The 24,006-nt window shown below is 42.2% G+C and overlaps 1 protein-coding gene across 1 annotated transcript in view; it reads right to left on the bottom strand.

Moving 5' to 3' along the window:
• The window catches only part of LOC308102372 (uncharacterized protein), a 1,220,233-nt gene that overhangs the window by 569,610 nt on the left and 626,617 nt on the right, over positions 1-24,006 (bottom strand). The window lies entirely within an intron of this gene.

The following is a 24,006-nucleotide window of genomic DNA, read 5'->3' as shown; positions in this document are numbered from 1 at the left end:
ACACACACACACACACACACACACACACACACACACACACACACACACACACACCAGCCGACTGTACATATTACTGTCACTGCACGAACGTGCAAACTGGCAGCATGAGACAAACGGAAAATAGATATGATGTTAACATAATGTTTAAAAAGTTACCGCAGGTGCTGATCATCCTTTGGCTGAGAGATAAATCAGCAGCATATAGATTAATAAATGTGTAAAATACAGTAAAATCCCCAAATTATGAGTCTTAATATCCAGAAAGCAACAGAAATTAATTACTGGAAACATTCATTCAAATAAGAGAGAAGCTGCGACCTCACCTCTCTGATGGGCAAAAAAAAAGTTATCCTTTTGCGAAAAACATGCATGTTCTATTACTTTTTTAAACAATAATCCAAATGGGAAGTTTTCAGCAGCTAGAATCATGACAGTTTGACATTGTTTGAGCCGTTTTTGGTGCAACACAAGTCGCAAATTCCCTCGTTGTAGTTAATTGTTTTCACCTGCTGCGCTGCTGTGTGCGGTGCGCATATCCCCGCCAGGCCATGTTGTCTACCCAGGCCTGTGAAATTCATAGGCAGTCACAGTAGCCAATTGGAATGAAATCTGCTCAAACTAACTGTTATACTGATACAGAACAATATATAGGCTGTATAATGTCGCTGTCGGGTGGAAACCTTGTAACCTGACTACGTCAAATGGAAGAAGCTTGCGAAACACAAATGAGATTTCCGGAGGGAGGGGGGTTTACCAGGCTAGAAACCTTGTATGTCCAAGTGAAGTGAAAATAGACGATCTACAAGCTGGTGGGAGCTTGTAGATCTGCTATTTTTACTTTTATAGTGCAACACTCTTGTATGATTAAGTAGGGCATTTGATTTATGAAAAAACACAAAAAGTTGAAATATGGAGATACAAGTTTCTGCCCGACGATATACATGATTTAATCATTATGCATTTATCCATCAAAACATTATTTATGTTTATTTTTATTTATTTGCTTGCTTTTTGTTAAAATGTTGTTAACTTTAAAACAAATCCAAAATGTTCAAATTGATTTGGAAACTTAAAAATTACAATATTAATAATATATATTAAAATTATTACAATATATCGGTCAAAACATTGGTAATCAGTGGTCTAGGATTCTCCAATAGGCTAATAGACCAATTATTTGTTTACTAACATTGAGACTGGACGCACAGGTGATTGTTTCACGCAATCAATTCCCAACCTGTTGTTTTGGGCATGCGCGTCAATCCCGGGGGGGACGGGGGGGTTTTGTCCCCCCCTAGCTTCAGATTGGACCCCCCCCAAGTCAGATTGGACCCCCCCCAAGTAATTTAGGATAATTCAAAAATACTTTTTAAATTTAAGTTAATAGAATCCGAACCCGCTTTTGAAATCATGACATGCACTAATAAACACTAATTTATCCCCCCCCCCCGTGTAAATCCCAAAATGGTTTGGTCCAACGCACGGCATTCTTCCTCAATGCACGGTGAAAACACTCGCCCCAAAACACACTCGCCCCTATTTTTTTCGCCGTTCGAGGCCGCCGGATATACCCGGGGCGAGTGTGTTTTGGGACGATGCGTTTTTGTATTATTAACAGTGACACCGGCCACACAGCAACATTGTGGTTTTTCACAGTTTGTTTACAAGTAGAATTTGGGGAAAGAGCTCAACAACATAACGAGACACGAGAGGATACAAGAGCTATCTGTGCTAGCTGCAAAGTGTGCAGATTTAAGCAAGTATTTTAAAACAGTGAAAGCTACCGAGGAAAAGAGTGATAGACCCCCGCCACGACTCAAACTAATGGGAGTTTATCATCAAATCCAAGGATTCGTAGTGTATAATTGTAAACAAACAACCTCCTGGTGCTTCCAAGTTGGGGGGTAGTTTGACCAAAACCAAAGGTATTGAAGAGGAGGATATGGAGAATGTTACGGTCATCAGAGATCAAAGGATTTAGCAGCTGCCATTCTGATAATGTTAGGAGAATGGGCTGACCAAAACCGAAGTGAAGAGGAGGACACGGAGAATGTCGGTCATCAGTGATCAAAGCCAAGGATTTTTTTGGGATAATGTTAGGAGCAATGCAATGGACCTGGACCAGCCCAGGCAACAGTGACACTACGACCAGGTAGGGTCCAGTGTTTCCAAATGGACTGCAGTCTGCACAGAACCCTATCCATCAGATCCAAAGTACCATGTATTATGCAAGTACTGTACATACATAATGAAGTTGACCAAAGTTTCTCAGCTTCATTATATTTGTTATTAGTGTCTGTCTATCCTGAAACAAACCAACTTCAAGTGCGGCTGCCTGGTGATGAGTAAATTTACTAAGTTAATATAAAGCAAACTTCATGTTCTGAACAAAACTCACAAGCCTCTGTGCCAAACCTTCTATTCGTTATACTTTAGTTTACAGTAGCTATTGATAATCGTAGATGGTTGATGCTCAATTCCTCTGCTCTGCTCATTATTTGAAACAGCCAGTGGTGGGTAAAATACATTTTATATTACTCCTACTTGGCAGTTGGCTGTGCCTCGGCCTGTGTTTTGCCTTGAGGTGATCAGGGCTACTCATCCCCAAGTCATTTAGAATAATAAAAAATGAATGTTAAAATAGTATTTTTATATTAAATCAGTAAAATTAGGCAAAATAACATAACCCTAACCTAACCCTAAAACCGCCATATAACCAACATTTTTACATTAGTATAAACCCATTTTGTTTGAATATTTTATTAGGCAGAAATTGTTTTTTGTGATAATGAATTGGTAAAATCAGGCAAAAATATGAATTAAATAACATAACCCTAACCTAACTCCTAATCCTAACCCTAAAACCAAAATAAAGAAACCAAAAACTGGAAAAAAAAAAGAACCCAATCCGCCCAGAACCGCGATAAAAACGAACCCAATCCGCCCAGAACCGCAAAAAAATTTGCGAAAAAAAGCGAGGGACCCCCCCCCAGCCTCAAGACAGATTGACGCCCCTGGTTTTGGGGTGCTAGTGAGGCGCGTCCTAGTGAGACCTGATAGAATGGGTTTCATTGCGTGCATACTGGTTGCACGCATACTGGTTCTTATCAGTGTGACGTCGTCTGTTAAGGGGTCTATACTACTACTACTACTACTACTACTACTACTACTACTACTACTACTACTACTACTACTACTACTACTACTACTACTACTACTACTACTAATACATTCATTTATAAAATAAAAAAAAAGATTGGGACGGATTACATTCATTTGGGGTTACATTAGTAGTTTGGGTCGGTCCTGGGACGGTGGTGAAAAAAGTTAGTCTGGAGCCATGCCACACACACAGAGACAAAATACAGCATGCAGCTGGTAATAATATGACTCTAAGTCATTTATTCTTGTTTCACAATTTCTTTTCAAGATCTTTTTGAAAATAGCAGATCTTCAAGCTCACTGTGAGCTTGTAGATCGGCTATTTTCAAATAGCCAATGTACTGTTTAAAGTGCTCATGTACATTGCATTACATTACAGTCATTTAGTAGACACTTTTATCCAAAGTGACTTACAATAAGTACATTCAACATAGGTAGGGAACGAAACTACTAATCACCAGAAGTCTTAAGTGCATTCTCTTCTAAAACAAGCAACTAAGAGTATACCTAGCGCTAAGGTAAAAGTGCAATATATCAGCTACCTACTTTCTTAAACAGATGAGACAAATAACAAAATCAAATGAGCAAGAGCTAAAACAAATAAGTGTACAACTAGTTAACAACAAGTAGGCAGGGCGAATGCACTGCCTACTTGTCTCAGTCTTATCCTTAGTAAAACCAATAAAAGAACACAAGAACCGCTGGGGGCGAGCGGTCCGCAGAAAAATGGGGGTGAGCGTGTTTTGGGCGAGTGTTCCAGTTACCATTACACCATGCTAGCCTCCTCTGCCCCCCACCCCCAACCCCTCCTTTTACTGTAAATATACCTTTTGCCGCTACGTAGCTTTTTGTTGCGAACGCGGAAGGAGGCGCGGCGAAGCCGCGCTTCCGACCAAGTGGAGCTTACTATGTAACCCTGCTCGGGTTGTGAGTGTGTGTGTGTGTGTGTGTGTGTGTGTGTGTGTGTGTGTGTGTGTGTGTGTGTGTCTGTGTCTGCCGCGCTCTCATTGGCTCGCGCCCCCATGTGACTCGAAACTCCGTGCTGAAATGCTAGCAGCTGCACTGCCTGTATACAGCGTGTGTTCACGCTCTCATTGGCTCGCGCCCCCATGTGACTCGAAACTCCGTGCTGAAATGCCAGCAGCTGCACTGCCTGTATACAGCCGGTAGAGTGCGGCAGAGTGCACTACTACAGTGTGGTTGAAATATGGCAGCCACAGTCAATCTGCGTTCGCCTCCAGCGTTCGCGCGTCTTACTTGTGATAATTATTGTATTTGGTGGGAGTTCTGCATCCTGATTAAATATACCCCCACAAATCAGTCTGGCTACCCCCGTTACCTACACAATTTTGTTCTTGTCTATCTGAGCTCTCATGCTGCCTCTGTCCCTGACAGAGATGGCATTTCACAGCATCTCTGCTGTGAAATGTAAATTGATTGTCATACTAACTCTATATAAATCTACCACCACCACTACTATCTATCTCCACACACACACACACACACACACACACACACACACACACACACACACATCTTTTATAAATACTGTACTGTATAGATCTACCAATCCTATATTGCCCTATAGCACCAAACATCTGTCAGTATATTAATTAACTTATTCAAAGATAAAGTAACTTGATTATCCATTAGAATCTACAATTACATTAGAGCAAAGTCAGCCCCTCCGGTGGTGTCCCTGATGCCAGTTCATTGTTTCGGTATCCACATAACAACAACATATCACATGTCACTACAACACTAGTCACAATGTGCGCGCTTCATTTACGCATTGTTTCGTCTACTTTGCATTGCTCACTACACATTTGCCTCTTTGGAGCATAATCATTTTGCTCCATCACCATTTCGCCACATTAGCGACCACCCCGGAAGGGGAAACCCTTTAGCACACCGCCAAAAATGTCTCATAGTAGTTACACATTATGTCTTTGCAGTCACCGCGGTAATCTCCCTAGTCCCACCACAGTCACGCCTATATGTCCGTCATTTACGTGCCATGTACATCCCAAACAAACCATTATTACCCACGCTATCGTCACGAGCCCAAAAGCAGCGACCAAATAAGCCCCCTAAATGCCCGCCAGGTGCAGCGACAGCAACAGGCATCCGGGTCTATGAAAATAGGCTAACCTCTTGCTAATCCAACGTCGCTTCTAATAATCGCTTACAATACGCGGACGTGGCAACACTACTTGACGTCGCACTTCCCCCTGTTGCTTTTCAACAGACACATTCTTCACCAACGACCTTCAACACGAGACAGCGAGAGAGAGAAAGACACACACACGGACAAAAATTCACACTCTGCACTGGCAGGGGGGAGAGAGACACACGGAGCGAGAGACATAGAGAGACAGAGAGAGAGAGCGCGTGCTAGACAGAGACACAGACACAGAGAGACACACACGGACAGAGAGAGACAACGTCACGCTAGATGGGAGGCCCGCACAGCGGACCAACTTCCTAGTTTAATACAATATAAATGTGGCTTTTGGCACTCACAGTAGCCATACAGTAGTATGCAGTATACAGATAATGAACAAAGTGAAAAATAGAAAAAAAGTACTCCTCGGAGCATAGGTCTCCGCCAGGTCAGGTAAGTTATTGTGGGACAGCAATGTTTGGAATTTGCTAATCAGGATGGAATATGAAAAATCAGACGGATCCGTCTTGATCACTTGATTATAGAGATAATGTGTAGCGATTTGCGTGATGTTTGGCCAAAATGTGTGGGAATAATATTAAAGAAAATGTTTCGCAAAAATCGGCCTCCTGATGACTATGATAGGGCAATGTTAAAAGGGTGGCATTTGCTCCTCAATGTAGTGCATGCAAAGTTTCACCACAATCGGACGCTGCATTCATAATTTGCGGCATTTTGTTCAAAACGAGCCACTCCTGCAAACTTTAGATCAATCTTAGCCAATCAGGATGGAATATGAAAAATCTGAAATCTTCGTTTAATGACTAGAGATACTGTGTACCGATTTGCGTGATGTTTGGACAAAATCTGTAGGACTACTGTAAAAAGGCAGAGGTTCTAAATTATTATCCAGGGAGTGTGTGTGCGCACAGTTTTGCACAGTTTTGCTATGATCAAGCCAATGGTGCCGGAGATTAGCTGTCCACAGACACAATAACACACACACACACAGGGACGGACGGACGGAAGGACGGGGTGCAAAACATACTCTCTCGCCATTCCAATTGTGGAGGACCAGATTGTAAATGTTTTTATCCCACGATTTTGTAACCCCTTTTTCACCCGGTGCCAATTTTCTAAGTGATCCTGGGCACTACACTCCCCCCACCAGCCTAGGGAGCCCAGAGCCGAGCTCATGCCTCCTTCAATGCATGAGAGCCAACTGACCTTCTTGTCACCTGACAGGGGGGAGTTTCCCCGGTAGGACGTAGTGCGTGGAAGGAACACGTTATTCCAACCAGTTCCCTTCCCCTCCATCAGAAGCCCCGGCTATCATGGGGGAGGCGGTATAGAGACCAGGATTACTACATGTTTTTGTGAGGGTATTAACCACCCTAGGGTAGAGGGTAGTATGGGTCCACCCGGAACCGAAGACCCGAGCCCCGAACCGAGAACCGAGCCTGTTCGGAGGCCAAAATATTGACATGTCGCTTGGGCACGGGTCGGATCAGTTCCAATTGCCACCGTCGCGGTCGGATCCATTTGAAATGGATGGACCCATGTGGACCCGTGAGGACCCGACAACCAGCTTTGTATTATTATTATTATATTCATCTCTTTAACCTTCGGTTTTAAAATGAGACCAATGCGTTGTAATTACGCTCCCAAATCCATATCGCCTGTTCTCTCATAGCTTAATGTTAACAGCCGATTGAAACACAGCCAATCTCACGCGCACAGCACTGCAGTCGCCCCAAAACATAGTCGCCCCGTAACCTCAGTAAACTATGCCTAAGCCTAACCTTAATCCTAAACGTAACCTCATTAAAACGGTGCCAAAATCGTATTCCTAAACTTAACCTCAGTATAACTATGCCTAAATCTAAACGTATTTCTAACCTTATAAATAATATAAATAAAGATAAACAAATACAAGAAAATGGGGCCGAGTGTGTTTTGGGGCGAATTTTCCGGGCGGTTACCCTGCGACCTGCGTAGTAACACCATCGAGGTTTTGTTGCAGGTGAAATGCAAACAAAAGCCACCGAGAAGATGCAAGTTGGAACAGCGTCTGTGTGGAGCATGTTTATGGACATAATCTGCGGGGACAGGCGGTATAAAGTCGGCGAAATGTTGTCTGTCTGTCTGCAACACAGAGCAGAATGCACGCGACGCAGCTTGTCTGTGATTACTCTGTTGGGGCGGGGGAGAGCAGGAGCTGACTGACACACATGGCTAATATGAATACCAAGGTGATTTTAGCTATAAATGAGCTCCGGGTCCAGTACGGGTCTAGAGACCCGGTCGGACCGCGTCTAATACATTTGAATTATCCTCGGTTCGTTTCGGAACGGGTCCAGTTTGCCTCGGTCCCGTTTCGGGCTGGGTCCACCTATCACAGGTCCGTTTCGGAACGGGTCCAGTAATTTTGAATATTTTCTCGGTTCCGTTCGGACCGGTCCAATTATCCACGGGTCCGTTTTGGTTCGGATCCCATTTTTTGGACCCGTGCTACCCTCTACCCTAAGGGACATGGGGAGAACATGCAAACTCCACACAGAAAGGCCCTTTCGCCTACCCCACCTATTTCTTTTGCCTCTTGAAGATCATCTCACTTAGAGCTCATGTTATGTTCGCACCACAACAATAAAAACATACAAGCAACTTCATCTCTTGGAAATGAAGAGGATACATGATAATGACTCATATTAACACTGAAAGCATCAAGGCCTGAAAAAGGTACCTTCTAATCTCTTCTACGAATGCAATGTTTGGACTGAATATAAATGAAAATTACTTACAGCTCATTGAGAAGTAACTTCTCATGTTCCTCAAGACCTTTGTAGAACATGTCTTTGGCATTGCTGGAGTTCAGGAGTGGATAAAGTTCCCTCATCTTCTCCTGAGTGGTGGACTTAGACCTCACATTTCTGTAGCCCTCATGGGTGATGACACCCTCAGCAAGGAGCAGATCTAGGATGGGATCCACCATCTTTACTCTCTGAATCAGGTGAGGCTGGTGTTGGTCGACAAACCGTTTCTCTGAAGCTAAGAGGAATGAAAATTGAGTTGTTGGTGAAACATAGTGTGTTTTTATTATCAGCTTGTAACATTGTATAATAATATGCTATGATGCTTCATAACAAGAAACATAACATGGTAGAAAGCATTTCATCATTGACTTTTGGTTGCTGCCTACCCTCATTACAAACAACTTATGTTGTCCAAACATTGTGGACAACAAACGTCCTAGACTCTCCTCCCTTCTCTAAAACACCCTAGAAAACGCTCGACACATCCTAGACTCTTCTCTCTTCTCTAAAACACCCTGGACAACGCTCCACACATCCTAGACTCTTCCCTAAAACACCCTGGACAAGGCTCCACATGTCCTAGACGCTTCTCCCTTCCCTAAAACACCCTGGACAACGCTCCACATGCTCCACACTTCCTAGACTCTTCCCCCTTTCCCAAAACACCCTGGACAACACTCCAACACGTCCCAGACTCTTCTCCCTTCCCTAAAACACCCATCAAACATGCATATAGACTTTCTGGGGAGGATTATAATCAATATTACAAAGTTATTTCCTGGTTTGCAAAAAAAAAGCACAGGAATGTTCAATACAAAGTCTTCTAAGAGGATTTTAAACCCAAGAAAGCCTATGGCTTGTTTCCATTGGGTCCTTTTTACTCAATTCATCAAAACATTTAATGACAGACAAATATACACTACTATGCAAAACATCATATAAACAGTTAAAAAAAAGAAAAGAAAAATATGTACAGTAAACAGTTGGGGGGGGGGGGGTGGCTTTGACTTTTACAGGGACCAGTTTTGAATTGCAGCCACCTGTAGGTACTCTTTTAGGGCAGTTTTGAAGGAGAGTAGGGATTCACACTCCTTCACGACTGTTGGTAGGGTATTCCACATTGTTGTGGCATAGCAGGAGAACGAGTTGTTTGAGCCAAATCTAGGTTGAACATGATTAGTGGAGCTCCCTCTGGTGTTGTGATTGTGGACTTCATTGACGTTTGTGAAGTAGTTTGACAGGTACATGGGTGTCTTTGTGGTGGAGCGTATCTTGTAGACCAGGCCCATTGCATTGCTATGATTCATCTACCTGTGTACTGCTGAGTTCATTGGACCAGTCCAGTCTCTCCAGTCCGTGATTAAAGGACTCACTAGAGTAGGTTTTAAGGGATCTAGATACGACTGTTTTTTGACAGCCGACCTTAGGTTTATCTTTTTACGGGTACAAAAGATCATATAATGATCACTTAGTCCGCATACAATAACCCCACTCTTGGAAATGTTGGACCTGTCCGATGTTAGAATGAGATCTATGGTGGTTTCAGTAAAATCACACACCCTTGTGGGTTGGGTAATTAACTGATAGAGGCCGTGCAGATCACAAAACCTACCGAAGGATTTGAAGACAGGACCAGGGTTGAGCTCAATGTCTCCCGAAAGTAGTAGATACAGGAAGATCATACACCTTCGATCCATCCGACCATTTGGGGGTTTATTCTTACGATCCGGGTTTGAGGTCAACGTGGAGTATATCGCCGCAGCACCAAAACCAAGATGTTTCCGCTCCGTACCGGTGTGCAGGTAGAAATCGTTATGGGATTCCTGCTTTTCAAGTACATTTTTCTCCATCTCCATCTGGTGTAAATTCCGTGGTGAATTAAGGTAGGAATCCGTAATCCACAGGAGGACGAGAAGAAAATGTGGGAATAGCTTGCGACCACCCATGTTGACGCCGGATGTCTGTCAGTGGTCCTGGTCGGTGGACAAGGAACTTTGATTGTTGAATTTAAGTCAGTGTTTCTATTGGCTGGTCAGATGAAGAGGTGAGCTGGGGAAGACAGAGACATTGTCAAACTGAATGAACAACTGATCATGTCTACATGTCACTTGATCATGTCTACATGTCACTACATCATTAGATCATCATTGATCATGTCTACATGTCACTACATCATTAGATCATCATTGATCATGTCTACATGTCACTACATCATTAGATCATCATTGATCATGTCTACATGTCACTACATCATTAGAAGACAATGTGAGGGTTGTGCCCCGGTAGCTCACCTGGTAGAGAACGTACCACAGCTGGCCGTGGTTCAAATCCCACCCCAGGCTCCTTGCTGCAGGGAATCCTCTCTGTCTCTGCTCTTTGTCACTGTTAAAATAAAGCAGAAAATACCAAAAAGATTATCTTTAAAAAGACAATATTATGAAAGAATATTACTGCTAGTAGTAGTTGAAGTCAAATCAATCAAATCATTAACGCAGCGTCCTATTGCCAAGAAACTTTGCAAAAACATCCCCACTAAGCCAAGACATTCCACTCAACATTTTCCAAAATGGCCTCATGGTGGCGCTATAACACGTTTTGGCCTATAGCTCTTTAACACTTGAATGACCGCAGTCAGACCAGGGCCGGACTGGGACCAAAATTCAGCCCTGGCATTTTGGTCCGGACCGGCCCATCACCCCCCGGACCGTTTTGTCAACGGGGGGGGGGGGGGGTTTCACTGTTTCAGCCCAGCCCTGCACATGAACTCTGCAGCCGCACTGAGGCCCCTGCTGGAAAGCATCCCAGCCCAAACATTAACGTAACTAATAATTGGGCAACACGACCCTGAAATGACCGTAATAATCCTAAAACAGGAGCAAAAATATTTGATTAAAAAAAAAAAAAAGTGGGACGCTGGGTGGCCCAGCGTCCCACTGGCCCGCGGCCCACCGGGCATTTGCCCGGTACGCCAAATGGCCAGTCCACCCCTGAGTCAGACCATCCCCTACACAGTCTAACTTCAGATAAAAATTACGTTTTTCTTGCTATTCCATTGGCCACTGTCTCCCCTCTGAGCTCCAGACAAGCTGACACCTTCTCCCGCGCACAGCGGGAGAAGGTGGGGGGGGTACCATTGTCTTTTCAAATATCTATTAACATTTTAATCCCACTCAGCTTACATGTTGGCTACAGTGACTATGTTTCATTTGGTTTAGACTACAGGCAGAAAAATAATAATATAGGCTAAGTGGGAACATGAATGTGTAACTTGGAATGGTAACTGCAGATCCTGGATGTAAAATATTTATGACAAAAACATATAAAACAGCGCGATCGCTTCAGCGGTACATGGATAGCCTATATGAATGATTATGGCCAAAAAATGATTCACTGGTAGCGTAAACAATATGTACTTAAAGCCGTACCTGGAAAGTAAAAAAAAAACGTCACTACCGTCACGATCCGCGGCGATACCGCGGATCGTTTCTCTTAGCCAGTGGAGCTTTAGTTACCATGAGCTCTGTCAAATCCTATAATGCCATAAAAACAGCGTGATATTCCTTTTTGTTACTAGCGGTAGTTCCGGGACAAACAGGAAACCGGTGCATTTCCGTTTCCGTTTTCCGGCCAGATGACGTCATTTGCACGGGAAAGACGCCCCCTGTCCACTTTCAATAGAAAATATGTTTATAAAAGGCTTTTGGGAGTGAAATTCATGGAATGGGTGTTGTGAAACATTTGCCACTCACAAAATATATACAATTTAACTAGTTTAAAAAAGAAAAGTTACCTAGTATAACTTTAAGTTACACAGATTCACTTTTCAAGTTAAATGTATGCTGCTGTCTGAAGCCCTGTGCCCAGACGCGCATGAAGTCCATGACGCATCACCGTCACAGACAGACCTACTAAACAGGTCCAACAGCCACGTCCGCATACTTCACAGATGATTAGTGTTGCCAGATTGTGAGAGAAATAAGCAGCCATGTCTATGAAAACAAGCCCAAAACAAGCGACTAATAGGCCACATGACCTACAGTATATACATACATATATATATAGAGAGAGAAAATAGCCGATCTACAAGCTCACAACACGTCTTCATAGAAAGACTTCATAGAAAAACAAGCCCAAAGTCGCTTATAATAAGCAGACATGGCAACACTGCCTGTTGTGTGTGTGTGTGTGAGAGGGTACAGCCCCACATGAACGTATGCTAGCGTGCAACGGCAGGCTACGTGACGGAAGCCCATTGTTCCGGACCCGGCCCTACTTTGATATCTTCCGGAGCTTTGAGCAGCTGGTGGGCAGCGCCGTTTTACAGGAAGTGTAGTTCTTTGACTAGTTCTATTTGTACAAGACAAGTGAGAACTGAATAACACTACTCATCATAAAAACATTATGCATGTGCAATATAAAATATAAATATTATCCAGTGATATGAAAACATTAGCTAATGTTTTTATATCACTGGATAATATTTTATGTCAAGGTGCCTTGACAAAATTAAAACACCATTACATTATTATGAATAGTATTAACCACATGAACCCCAGCATGGGGGGAACATAAGCCAAAAATAGCCAATCTACAAGCTCACAACGCGTCGCAGCGCAACGCGTTGTGAGCTTGTAGATCTGCTATTTTTGGCAGAGAGATTTGGTGTTGACAGAAAAAAGCGTCCAAGAAAAGTAGGTCCGTTTTTACTGAGAATAGAGGGTTTAATAGGCTACATAATAATAAAATAATAACTTTATTCATATAGCACTTTTCAAAACATGAGTCAGTTAATGTTTACGTTTTATTTTACCTTATTTTATGCTACGTCAATTGGAGAAAAGGTAAAATAAAACATACAAGTTTTTTTTTTTATCATAAGGGAATAGCCTACCATAGTTAACAAGTAAGTTAATTCTGACAAGCAATAAAGAAAACACATTTAAACAAACTAAATTGAGACCAAAATAACTTTGGTCTCGTTGCCCACATCAACAAACAAACAAATACAGACATACGTGAATTACATCAATAATTATGAATGACAGATTCATATGGTAGAAGAGTGCAATTTATGACAATAAAGCACAGAGTTGTTTCGTTTTTGTAGCCCACTTTTGTGTGTGAAACTGTAGAATTAATAAAAATAAACTTCTCATTTATTTTGGATAGTAATTATTCTGCTATTCTTTATTATGCTCTTTATAATATAATATTATATCTTATCTACAAATAATTGGTCCTCTAATGCTCAATATAATATCATATCATATCTTATCTTCATATAATTGGTCCTCTAATGCTCATTATAATATTATATTATATCTTCATATAACTGGTCCTCATAATGCTCATTATAATGTATTTTGGATAGTAATTTAATGTATTATTCTGCTATTCTTTATTATGCTCACATAAGCTATTTAGAAGGGATAAACTAAACAGTGCATTCAGGCCATTCTCATTCACCAAAAATAGATAAGGACGTTTACATTTATTGAAATAGAGTGCATGTGTTATACTGTTGTGTTTGTGCTGGAACGTCTGCCTTGCATTTCCCCTGTAAGGAAACTACAATAGACAAACACGCCCAGTGGAGAGAACACAGGACGATTGGTTGGTGCCTATCACTTCCGGGTGATCGTTTCTTGAGCGGAACCCGGATGTGTTTTCCCGGACGCGGATCGCGACCGTCTTGTCGGTTTTAAACTTAACATGGGAGTGGATGGGACTTCCGGTGTCCTTACGGACGCTAGACGGAGATGTGGGGCTGTACCCAGAGAGAGAGAGACATACTATCAAGATAATCCACTTCAAAACCTCAAAACCAGTCAGGCTGACCGCTTACACCAGTGGCGTCAGTTCAGCAAAAGCCAAGGTATGGCGTTTAGGGGCAATTTTTTTTGTGGTTATTTGCGTCGGGTGTCATGTTAACCATATATTAAAATCTGCTGGTTTGCTCTTCTTAACAAAACAAAAATAAACTCCCAATTAATTCATGGATTTATTATTAAAAGTACTTTTTTTCCTTTTCCCTGGAGCCAGGGTATGGCAGCTGCAATACTCTGCCATACCCAATAATACTAATACTCTGCCATACCCAATAGTACTAATACTCTGCCATGCCCAATAATACTAATACTCTGCCATGCCCAATAATACTAATACTCTGCCATACCCAATAATACTAATACTCTGCCATACCCAATAATACTAATACTCTGCCATACCCAATAATACTAATACTCTGCCATACCCAATAATACTAATACTCTGCCATACCCAATTGACGCCTCTCACACACACACACACACACACACACACACACACACACACACACACACACACACACACACACACACACACACACACACACACACACACACACACACACACACACACACACACACACACACACACACACACACACACACACACACACACACACACACACAGCGTCATCTAACGTGACATGCTTAGTAGGTGGGTACATGGCTGTCTGTCTAACCAGAGCACCTGATTGTATGCCTGATCGGTCAGTCTGTCAGCTCAGCACACACACACTTTGTAGACCTGGTTGCTTATTTCTCTCACAAAAGCTGGCAACACTGATTAGCATGTGGGTCGGGATCCCCAGGGGGGTCCCCAAATGCTTTTTGGGGGGTCCCCAGATGACAGTAAAGTGACAGTTTAAGGACTTTTAAGACCTTTACAAAAAAAGAAGGAAAAGAAAAAAGACCATTACTGCATCACAAGTAATCAACAAACTATACTATTTAAAACAAATAGCTGATCTACAAGCTTGTAGATCAGCTATTTTCACAATATGTTTTTGTGGGACAGAGTAAAAAAAAATGTTATGCCTCTACTCCTACAATTCCAAGAGCCTGTCAGGGTGGGGGGTCCCCAGTTCAAATATGATCATGTTGGGGGGTCACGGCCTGAAAAGGTTGAGACCCACTGGTCTTAATCAGCCTGTGCTGTATAACTGATTAGCTGTAGCAGGAATGTAGCCTACACAGTATATGATGTAGTATTTATGCCAGCATAAACCCCAATGCAGGGCTAACAGTACAGTAGCCAATGTCTAATATTATATATCTACCTCCTAACAATGACAGACAAGCAGAAAGTGCATCATTACATTTTTAAAAACATCTACATATTTCCCCATTGGGAAATCAGAATGTGTTACTTTTAGAATGATTATCATACAATTATTTGTATAATGAACATGCTTTAGGGCTTTAGGGATCAAATTCATTAATTGTCCTTATTATGGGATGGATACTTGACGAATGTCCTGGGCCAGTGGTTACAATGGAGGGGCCACGGAGGGCCAGTGGTTACAATGGAGGGGCCACGGAGGGCCAGTGGTTACAATGGAGGGGCCATGGAGGGCCAGTGGTTACAATGGAGGGGCCACGGAGGGCCAGTGGTTACAATGGAGGGGCCACGGAGGGCCAGTGGTTACAATGGAGGGGCCACGGAGGGCCAGTGGTTACAATGGAGGGGCCACGGAGGACCAGTGGTTACAATGGAGGGGCCACGGAGGAACAGTGGTTACAATGGAGGGGCCACGGAGGAACAGTGGTTACAATGGAGGGACCACGGAGGGCCAGTGGTTACAATGGAGGGGCCACGGAGGGCCAGTGGTTACAATGGAGGGGCCACGGAGGGCCAGTGGTTACAATGGAGGGGCCACTGAGGGCCAGTGGTTACAATGGAGGGGCCACGGAGGGCCAGTGGCAAATTTCCCTTAATGTCTACCCCTGGGATGCCTGATCTGTCAGTCAACAACTTGACAGCTAGCTCCGCCTCAGTTAGCATCATCAATGTGTGTGTGTGTGTGTGTGTGTGTGTGTGTGTGTGTGTGTGTGTGTGTGTGTGTGTGTGTGTGTGTGACAAACATTCACATCATATTTGCTGACTGACAACTCTTTCAGTGTCTAGCTCATGGGTCTTCAACAGGGGGTCCGGGACCCCTAGGGGGTCCTCAGAGGTACTACAGGGGGTCCACCAAATCAGGAACACACACACTCACACACACACACACACACACACACACACACACACACACACACACACACACACACACACACACACACACACACACACACACACACACACACACACACACACACACACACACACACACACACACACACACACACACACACACACAATAGAAAAGCCGGTCGGTCTCTGACATCCATCAGCGCAGTGAGTGAAGTGAACCCACTCTATGTGCAGACTACAGACTAACTATGCAGCACCGTGATTACAGATAGCCTCTCCGGTTAAAAATGCAAGAGAAGCAACACTTAGCTTTATTAAAATCCCTGTCAGAGTGTCCACTGGTCAGTTATTGTGTCACTGTAGTGGGCCTACGCTGAGTGATAATGATCCTCAGCTGTTTGTTCTTCTGGCCGAGTCTCTGACACAATAATATTGATTGAGATCATTTTGTAATTAAAGAAAGCTTCTGCGCTATATTAACTACACACGTATGAACAACTGCTTGTGTTTAAAACAAAGTCTTTTTCACTGTTGATGCAGATTTCTTTCTCTCTCTCTGCTGCTGTTCACTCCTGGCTAGAGCCTAATTTATACTTCGCAGCACGACAGTGTCCCGTGCCTAAAATAGCAGACGTACAAGCTCACAACGCGTCGTGGATGCGACTCATTATGAGCTTGTAGGTCTGCTATGTTTTTAAAACATTATGGCTAAAAATGGCATAATCCTGGATTATATTCATATAATATAATAATACAGGCGAGGGTCTTCAACGTTTTCAGGTCAAGGACCCCTTAGCTGAGAGAGAGATCAAGCAGGGACCCCCACCACATAACATAGGCTATATTGTATAAAACTGTGCTGCAGATATGTTTAGGTTACTAACCTTACTAATCTTTTTATTATTTTTTTTTTTTCAGTGTTAAAACGTATAAAATAATTGCTGTCTGTGGTTGTATATGGGCTGTGGCAATACTTTTGACAAATAATAGCTCACAGCAACGTATTGAAAAAAAAAACTATAATAGTTCATTTTTGGAACCATGAACTTTAGTTCAAAATGTTCAATTGTGAATTTGATACATTTTGAAATGTTTGAACTGAACTTTGAACTAGTTCATGTAGAAAGTGAACTTTCCCAACACTGCACACACACACACACACACACACACACACACACAGTAAGTATCTCATGCCTGATCTGTCAGTCAACACATTGACTCCTCCCCCTCTGTTAGCTGTGTTCTGATGCTGCTCACCGGTAACAGCAGATCTACAAGCTCACAACATGTTGCAGAGTGACACGTTGTGAGCTTGTAGATCGTCTATTTTCACACACGCCAACACACCTCAACAAGTCACATGTGTTGTCTGTCAGACAGACAAACGTCACGTGAACACATGCCTGAGTCAGTAAGGGAGCGGAGTGGAAATGGGCCAATCACACACACACACACACACACACACACACACACACACACACACACACACACACACACACACACACACACACCTTATCCTACATTCATCTTTAAGCTTTGATTTGACGTTGCAAAACAAAATGGAGTCAGGACTGTTTCACTGTTTATACTGTGTGTTAAAGGAGCATTTCACCCCTGGAAGAAACTGCAATCACTCAATGGTAATAGTATTTGTAGTAGATAACAGTAGCGCAATTTAAAATTTGCAACCTATGGCCAGAAAAATTATGAAATCTGTGTGTTTGACTAGGGTTTGACTGGACTGCTGCATTACTACAATGACCATAATGCTTTGGTGCACTGCACCTCCTTGTGGCAGGGGAGGTCGCATGTGGGTGTGATCTCCAACAATAACATCCAAACAGCATGCCAGTGTTGCCATGTCTGCTTATTATAAGCGGCTTCTTTCTAAAATGTAGTTGATATTTGGGCTTGTTTCCAAATGTTTTGATTGCTGTTTAAACCAGTGGTTCTCAAACATGTTCATGTATTTTTCCACAGACCCCCATCTGAAATTATAATTTGTGGCAGGGAGCCCCTAACAAATATGTGTCAAAAATATTCCACATTTTGAAAAGCAAATAAAAATATTTTGCAAAAAAAACAAAAAATCCACATTTTGGACTTTTTCCCCCTCAAGATTTTTTTGTAAATAGCAGATCTACAAGCTCACAATGGGTTGCGAAGCGTTGTGAGCTTGTAGATCAGCAATTTTCAAATATATAATATCCCATGTCTAGGTAAAGTGCTCTTGGCATAGTTATTTTTCTTTTGGGCTTGTTTTCATAGACCTGGCTGCTTATTTCTCTCACAATATCTGGCAACACTGGCTGTCCTCGCACACGTTCAACTAGTTACATATATGTCCAAGGATTCGTTAGTGATGTCATATCCCTGCAAATCCTTAGTATCTTCATTGAGTTTCACTTCCGTGTCGCATAGTATTGACATCACTGTCACATCCTTGGTATTATGATCCTAGCCTTTCGTGACGGTGTTTGTTTACCAGCGCTGCCACTCCACGCTGTATTTTTTTTTTCAAGCTTGCGCTTATGAAACACTACACAGGATTATTATTTCATGTCAACATTCAAGTACAACTATCAGAAGATAACTCAGGTAAAGTAATGCCACACTCTGCAAGGGGGGTTGGCCGCTGGCCACAGCTAATGGGAGTGGCCGAGTGGGGAAAGAAGGTTGAACAAAGTGTTACGGACACACCATTGGGGCTGTCTTTTGAGCTGGTCTGACTGAGACACGCCGAGACATGTAGTGCGGAAAGGAATGAGACCAATCTCTCATGACGCAAATAACGTCACGACGTGTGCGAAGATTACTAGATATCTAAAAACACAGATTATTCACAAAAAAAACCCAGGATCTTGTTTCTTGACTCCTAAACTTCATTAAAAGACCGAAAACTTCTTCCAGGGGTGAAATGGCCCTTTAACTGTGTTCCAGACAGACAGACAGACAGACAGACTGATTTAAGCTCCTTCATACAACAGTCTTAAAATGGGATCTACAAATGCACTGAGAGCTTGTAGATCTACTGTTGTATGATGAAGTATAAACTATGTTTAATAATGTGATGTTCATGTGGGAGGAGGAGTAATAAGATATACAATATAAGATAAGATAGATATAATAATTAAGAATACATCTATATTATAATGAGTTAGGCTTCACAATATACAGCTTGTTTATAGTTTATTTTAATCTATTCACATAACAACTATGTACTGTTGACACACAGACATTAATATATTATTATTAAAATGGAGTCAAAACTGTTTGTACTGAATGTCACCTGAAGTCTGAAGTTCCTACACCACTTACACACCCACCCACCCACGGTGTCATTATGCCACTCCCCTCCTCCCACACACACGTGTGTTGTTCCTAAACCAAGCCGGTCAGTCTCTGACATCCATCAGCGCAGTGAGTGAAGTGAACCCACTCTATGTGCAGACTACAGACTAACTATGCAGCACCGTGATTACAGATAGCCTCTCCGGTTAAAAATGCAAGAGAAGCAACACTTAGCTTTATAAAATCCCTGTCAGAGTGTCCACTGGTCAGTTATTGTGTCACTGTAGTGGGCCTACGCTGAGTGATAATGATCCTCAGCTGTTTGTTCTTCTGGCCGAGTCTCTGACACAATAATATTGATTGAGATCATTTTGTAATTAAAGAAAGCTTCTGCGCTATATTAACTACACACGTATGAACAACTGCTTGTGTTTAAAACAAAGTCTTTTTCACTGTTGATGCAGATTTCTTTCTCTCTCTCTGCTGCTGTTCACTCCTGGCTAGAGCCTAATTTATACTTCGCAGCACGACAGTGTCCCGTGCCTAAAATAGCAGACGTACAAGCTCACAACGCGTCGTGGATGCGACTCATTGTGAGCTTGTAGGTCTGCTATGTTTTTAAAACATTATGGCTAAAAATGGCATAATCCTGGATTATATTCATACAATATAATAATACAGGCGAGGGTCTTCAACGTTTTCAGGTCAAGGACCCCTTAGCTGAGAGAGAGATCAAGCAGGGACCCCCACCACATAACATAGGCTATATTGTATAAAACTGTGCTGCAGATATGTTTAGGTTACTAACCTTACTAATCTTTTTATTATTATTTTTTTTCAGTGTTAAAACGTATAAAATAATTGCTGTCTGTGGTTGTATATGGGCTGTGGCAATACTTTTGACAAATAATAGCTCACAGCAACGTATTGAAAAAAAAACTATAATAGTTCATTTTTGGAACCATGAACTTTAGTTCAAAATGTTCAATTGTGAATTTGATAAATTTTGAAATGTGTGAACTGAACTTTGAACTAGTTCATGTAGAAAGTGAACTTTCACAACACTGCACACACACACACACACACACACACACACACACACACACACACCTTTAAGCTTTGATTTGACGTTGCAAAACAAAATGGAGTCAGGACTGTTTCACTGTTTATACTGTGTGTTAACTGTGTTCCAGACAGACAGACAGACAGACTGATTTAAGCTCCTTCATACAACAGTCTTAAAATGGAATCTACAAATGCACTGAGAGCTTGTAGATCTACTGTTGTATGATGAAGTATAAACTATGTTTAATAATGTGATGTTCATGTGGGAGGAGGAGTAATAAGATATACAATATAAGATAAGATAGATATAATAATTAAGAATAAATCTATATTATAATGAGTTAGGCTTCACAATATACAGCTTGTTTATAGTTTATTTTAATCTATTCACATAACAACTATGTACTGTTGACACACAGAAATTAATATATTATTATTAAAATGGAGTCAAAACTGTTTGTACTGAATGTCACCTGAAGTCTGAAGTTCCTACACCACTTACACACCCACCCACCCACCCACGGTGTCATTATGCCACTCCCCTCCTCCCACACACACACGTGTGTTGTTCCTAGACAGTCAGTCAGTCAGTCAGTCAGTCAGACACATGAAATAGCTGTTTATAATTAAAATTCCAATATTCACATAAACTCCTCATGTTTAAGCCTAACTGAATTATATATGTATGGACTTGTATATAAATTAGTTGCATATTTTTGGACACCTTTTGCATTTAATTTGTCGGCAATACTTTGCCACGCTTTCTCCCTGGATCTATATTTATTGCAGCCGTGTTTCCTTTCTTGCTTATTATATATTGTACTTCCTTGTATGATTACATGAGCTGCTGCAGTGCTGCTGTTCAGCCACAGAGAAGAACGCCGCTCTGGTTTTGGGCTCCATGATTGGTCAAGTTCATGGATTCTGCTATCGACCTTCAGGGTCTTTTATAGGAATAGGTGAACGCACATTCAGCCTGGTTTAACGATCCTGGCTTGACAAAGTCGCTCCTTCTCAGCCAGGCTTGGCGTTCGTGCTGAACAGCGCAGCCAGGCTGAACAGCGCAGGCTTGTCAAACCTGGATTTGCCTTTTAAACCAGGATAATTTAATTCCGCTTTTGTGAAATAGACCCCAGCTCATCAGGAACAATCAGGCGTCAGAGAACCTGATTGGATGCCTGATCTGTCAGACAACAACTTGAAACCTCCCCCTCTGTTAGCATCATCAACCTGAGTTCAACTTGTCAACGTGTGCGTGTGTGTGTGTGTGTGTGTGTGTGTGTGTGTGTGTGTGTGTGTGTGTGTGTGTGTGTGTGTGTGTGTGTGTGTGTGTGTGTGTGTGTGTGTGTGTGTGTGTGTTGTGTGTGACTTGACAGGCAGTGAGGCGGGCGGGGGAAACTCTTTTCCATTAAATATTTTGGTCGTATTCCAATTCTTCATGTCGTAAAATCGGGGCGTTTAGAGAATATTTAAGGGCTTGTTATTTAAATGACGCTCGGTTTCAGCCGTAAGATTTATCAAAGCTCCGACCAAATATAGGTATATAGGATTGCTTGATAAATGTGACTTGGACGTTGGCTTAAGGGAGAATTTAAGGCAAAAAATACGCCGGTTTTCCACCTCACAAAGTCTTGCTCACTCGTGTTGTCAGACAGACAGACAGTCAGTCAGTCAGTCAGGTCCAATGTATGCTCCTTCATATGACGGTGTTAAAACAGATCTACAAGCTCACCGAGAGCTTGTAGATCTGCTGTTGTATGATGAAGTATAAATCATGTTTAATAATGTGATGTTCATGTGGAAGGAGGAGTAATAAGTGTCAGGATGACATGCTGTGTGGTATTGTACATGGTACTGTACATGATTACATCAGGTGAGACAGCTAGAAGTAATGTTTGATAATAGCTATATACCTTAATTCACTGAAAATAGCTAAATGTGTGTTTAATCCTTTGTTGGAGAAACCTTTTATTGTTTTAGTGTGTGGTCATACAATTAAACTGTAGGAAAATATCTAAAACACATCTGTTCAGAAGGATCCATTTGATACAAAAGCAAAGGAGCAGAACTGGACAAGTAAAGCTTGTTTCTCCATTGAGAGAAAGTGTTTCAGAAAGTGTCCAAAAAATAACAATATATAACTATAATAACACTCCACATTCATAATCAGTGGAAACCATTGATCCACAGCCTGGGTCCACAATCACCATCAGACCTCCAGCTTATAAATGGTCTCACCTCTGATTAAAGTCAGGAGCCCCTTTGAATGAAAGTAGTTGTGACACTGCATTCCTTTAAATCCTGTCATTCTCTTTATCCTTATCTAATCATTCATCATGTAGGCCTACGTACAGTATGATGGTTGTGACTCTGACCTTTCTTTTTCCATTGTTTCACATATCTTACATCACAACTATGCAAAGTCTAAGACTGTCTCACCATGATAGAACATTTCTCATCAAGATGCCCTACCAATTAATGTGGAATGCCCTACCAATTAATGTGGAATGCCCTACCAATTAAAGTGGAATGCCCTACCAATTAATGTGGAACGCCCTACCAATTAATGTGGAATGCCCTACCAATGAATGTGGAATGCCCTACCAAAAGGAGTAAAGGAGTGTAAAACCCTACTCACTTTCAGAACTGCCCTAAAAAAACACCTCCAGGAGGCTGCAATTCCAAACTGGAAGTCTTAACCTAAATAACCTAAATAACCTAAATATTCAAAATATTGTTCTTTTTTCCCAATATTTTTTGAAAATAGCCAATCTACAAGCTCACAACGTGTCATGACGTGATACATTGTGAGCTTGTAGATCTGCTATTTTCAAATAGCCGGTAAAACTGAGCCTAGTTGCTTCTTTTGGGCTTGTTTTCATAGACCCGGCGGCTTGTTTCTTTTGCAAAATCTGGCAACACACTGATTACCTGCATTACACCTGCAATAGCATACTAGGGAGGAAGTGAACAGATATAGACCCCTTAACAGACTACGTCACACTGATAAGAACCAGTATGCGCGTGCGGGCCGACACCAAATGAACCCCACCGCTCATAAGATGCAATGTTAAAGTGGTCACAGCCTCACGTGTAAAAATGCATCCCATCATACTTTCAGATGCTGTTTTTCTCCAGAATGCATAGGATTTTTACTGTGATCTCTCGCTCTTTCTTTTCTGTTGTGTGTAAACAATAATAACAATTCAAAGCAGTTGTCCCCCCAAACCCCGCCTCCAGTGGCTGTCATAAGAACGGAGGGAGCGCTCTATGATTCACCAGAACCTGCTTGGCTCGCTCAGCTGCAGCCCGTCAAGCCTAATTTATGCTCTGTCCCGCCAAGGTGTCGTGCGCAGAGAACGGCCGAGAATAGCAGACCTCCAAGCTCACAGCGGTCTCATCCGCGACGCGGTTGTGAGCATGTATGTCAGCTGTTCTCGGCGCGCAATACAGTTGCGCGATGAAGTATATATTTCTCGCTAGAGCGCAGATCAC

This window comes from Gymnoscopelus braueri, assembly GCF_963280865.1.
Source record: "Gymnoscopelus braueri genome assembly, chromosome: 15".
NCBI classification, from domain to species: domain Eukaryota; kingdom Metazoa; phylum Chordata; class Actinopteri; order Myctophiformes; family Myctophidae; genus Gymnoscopelus; species Gymnoscopelus braueri.
Note: the sequence above shows the minus strand (reverse complement) of the source record. Positions and strands in the feature narration are given on the sequence as shown.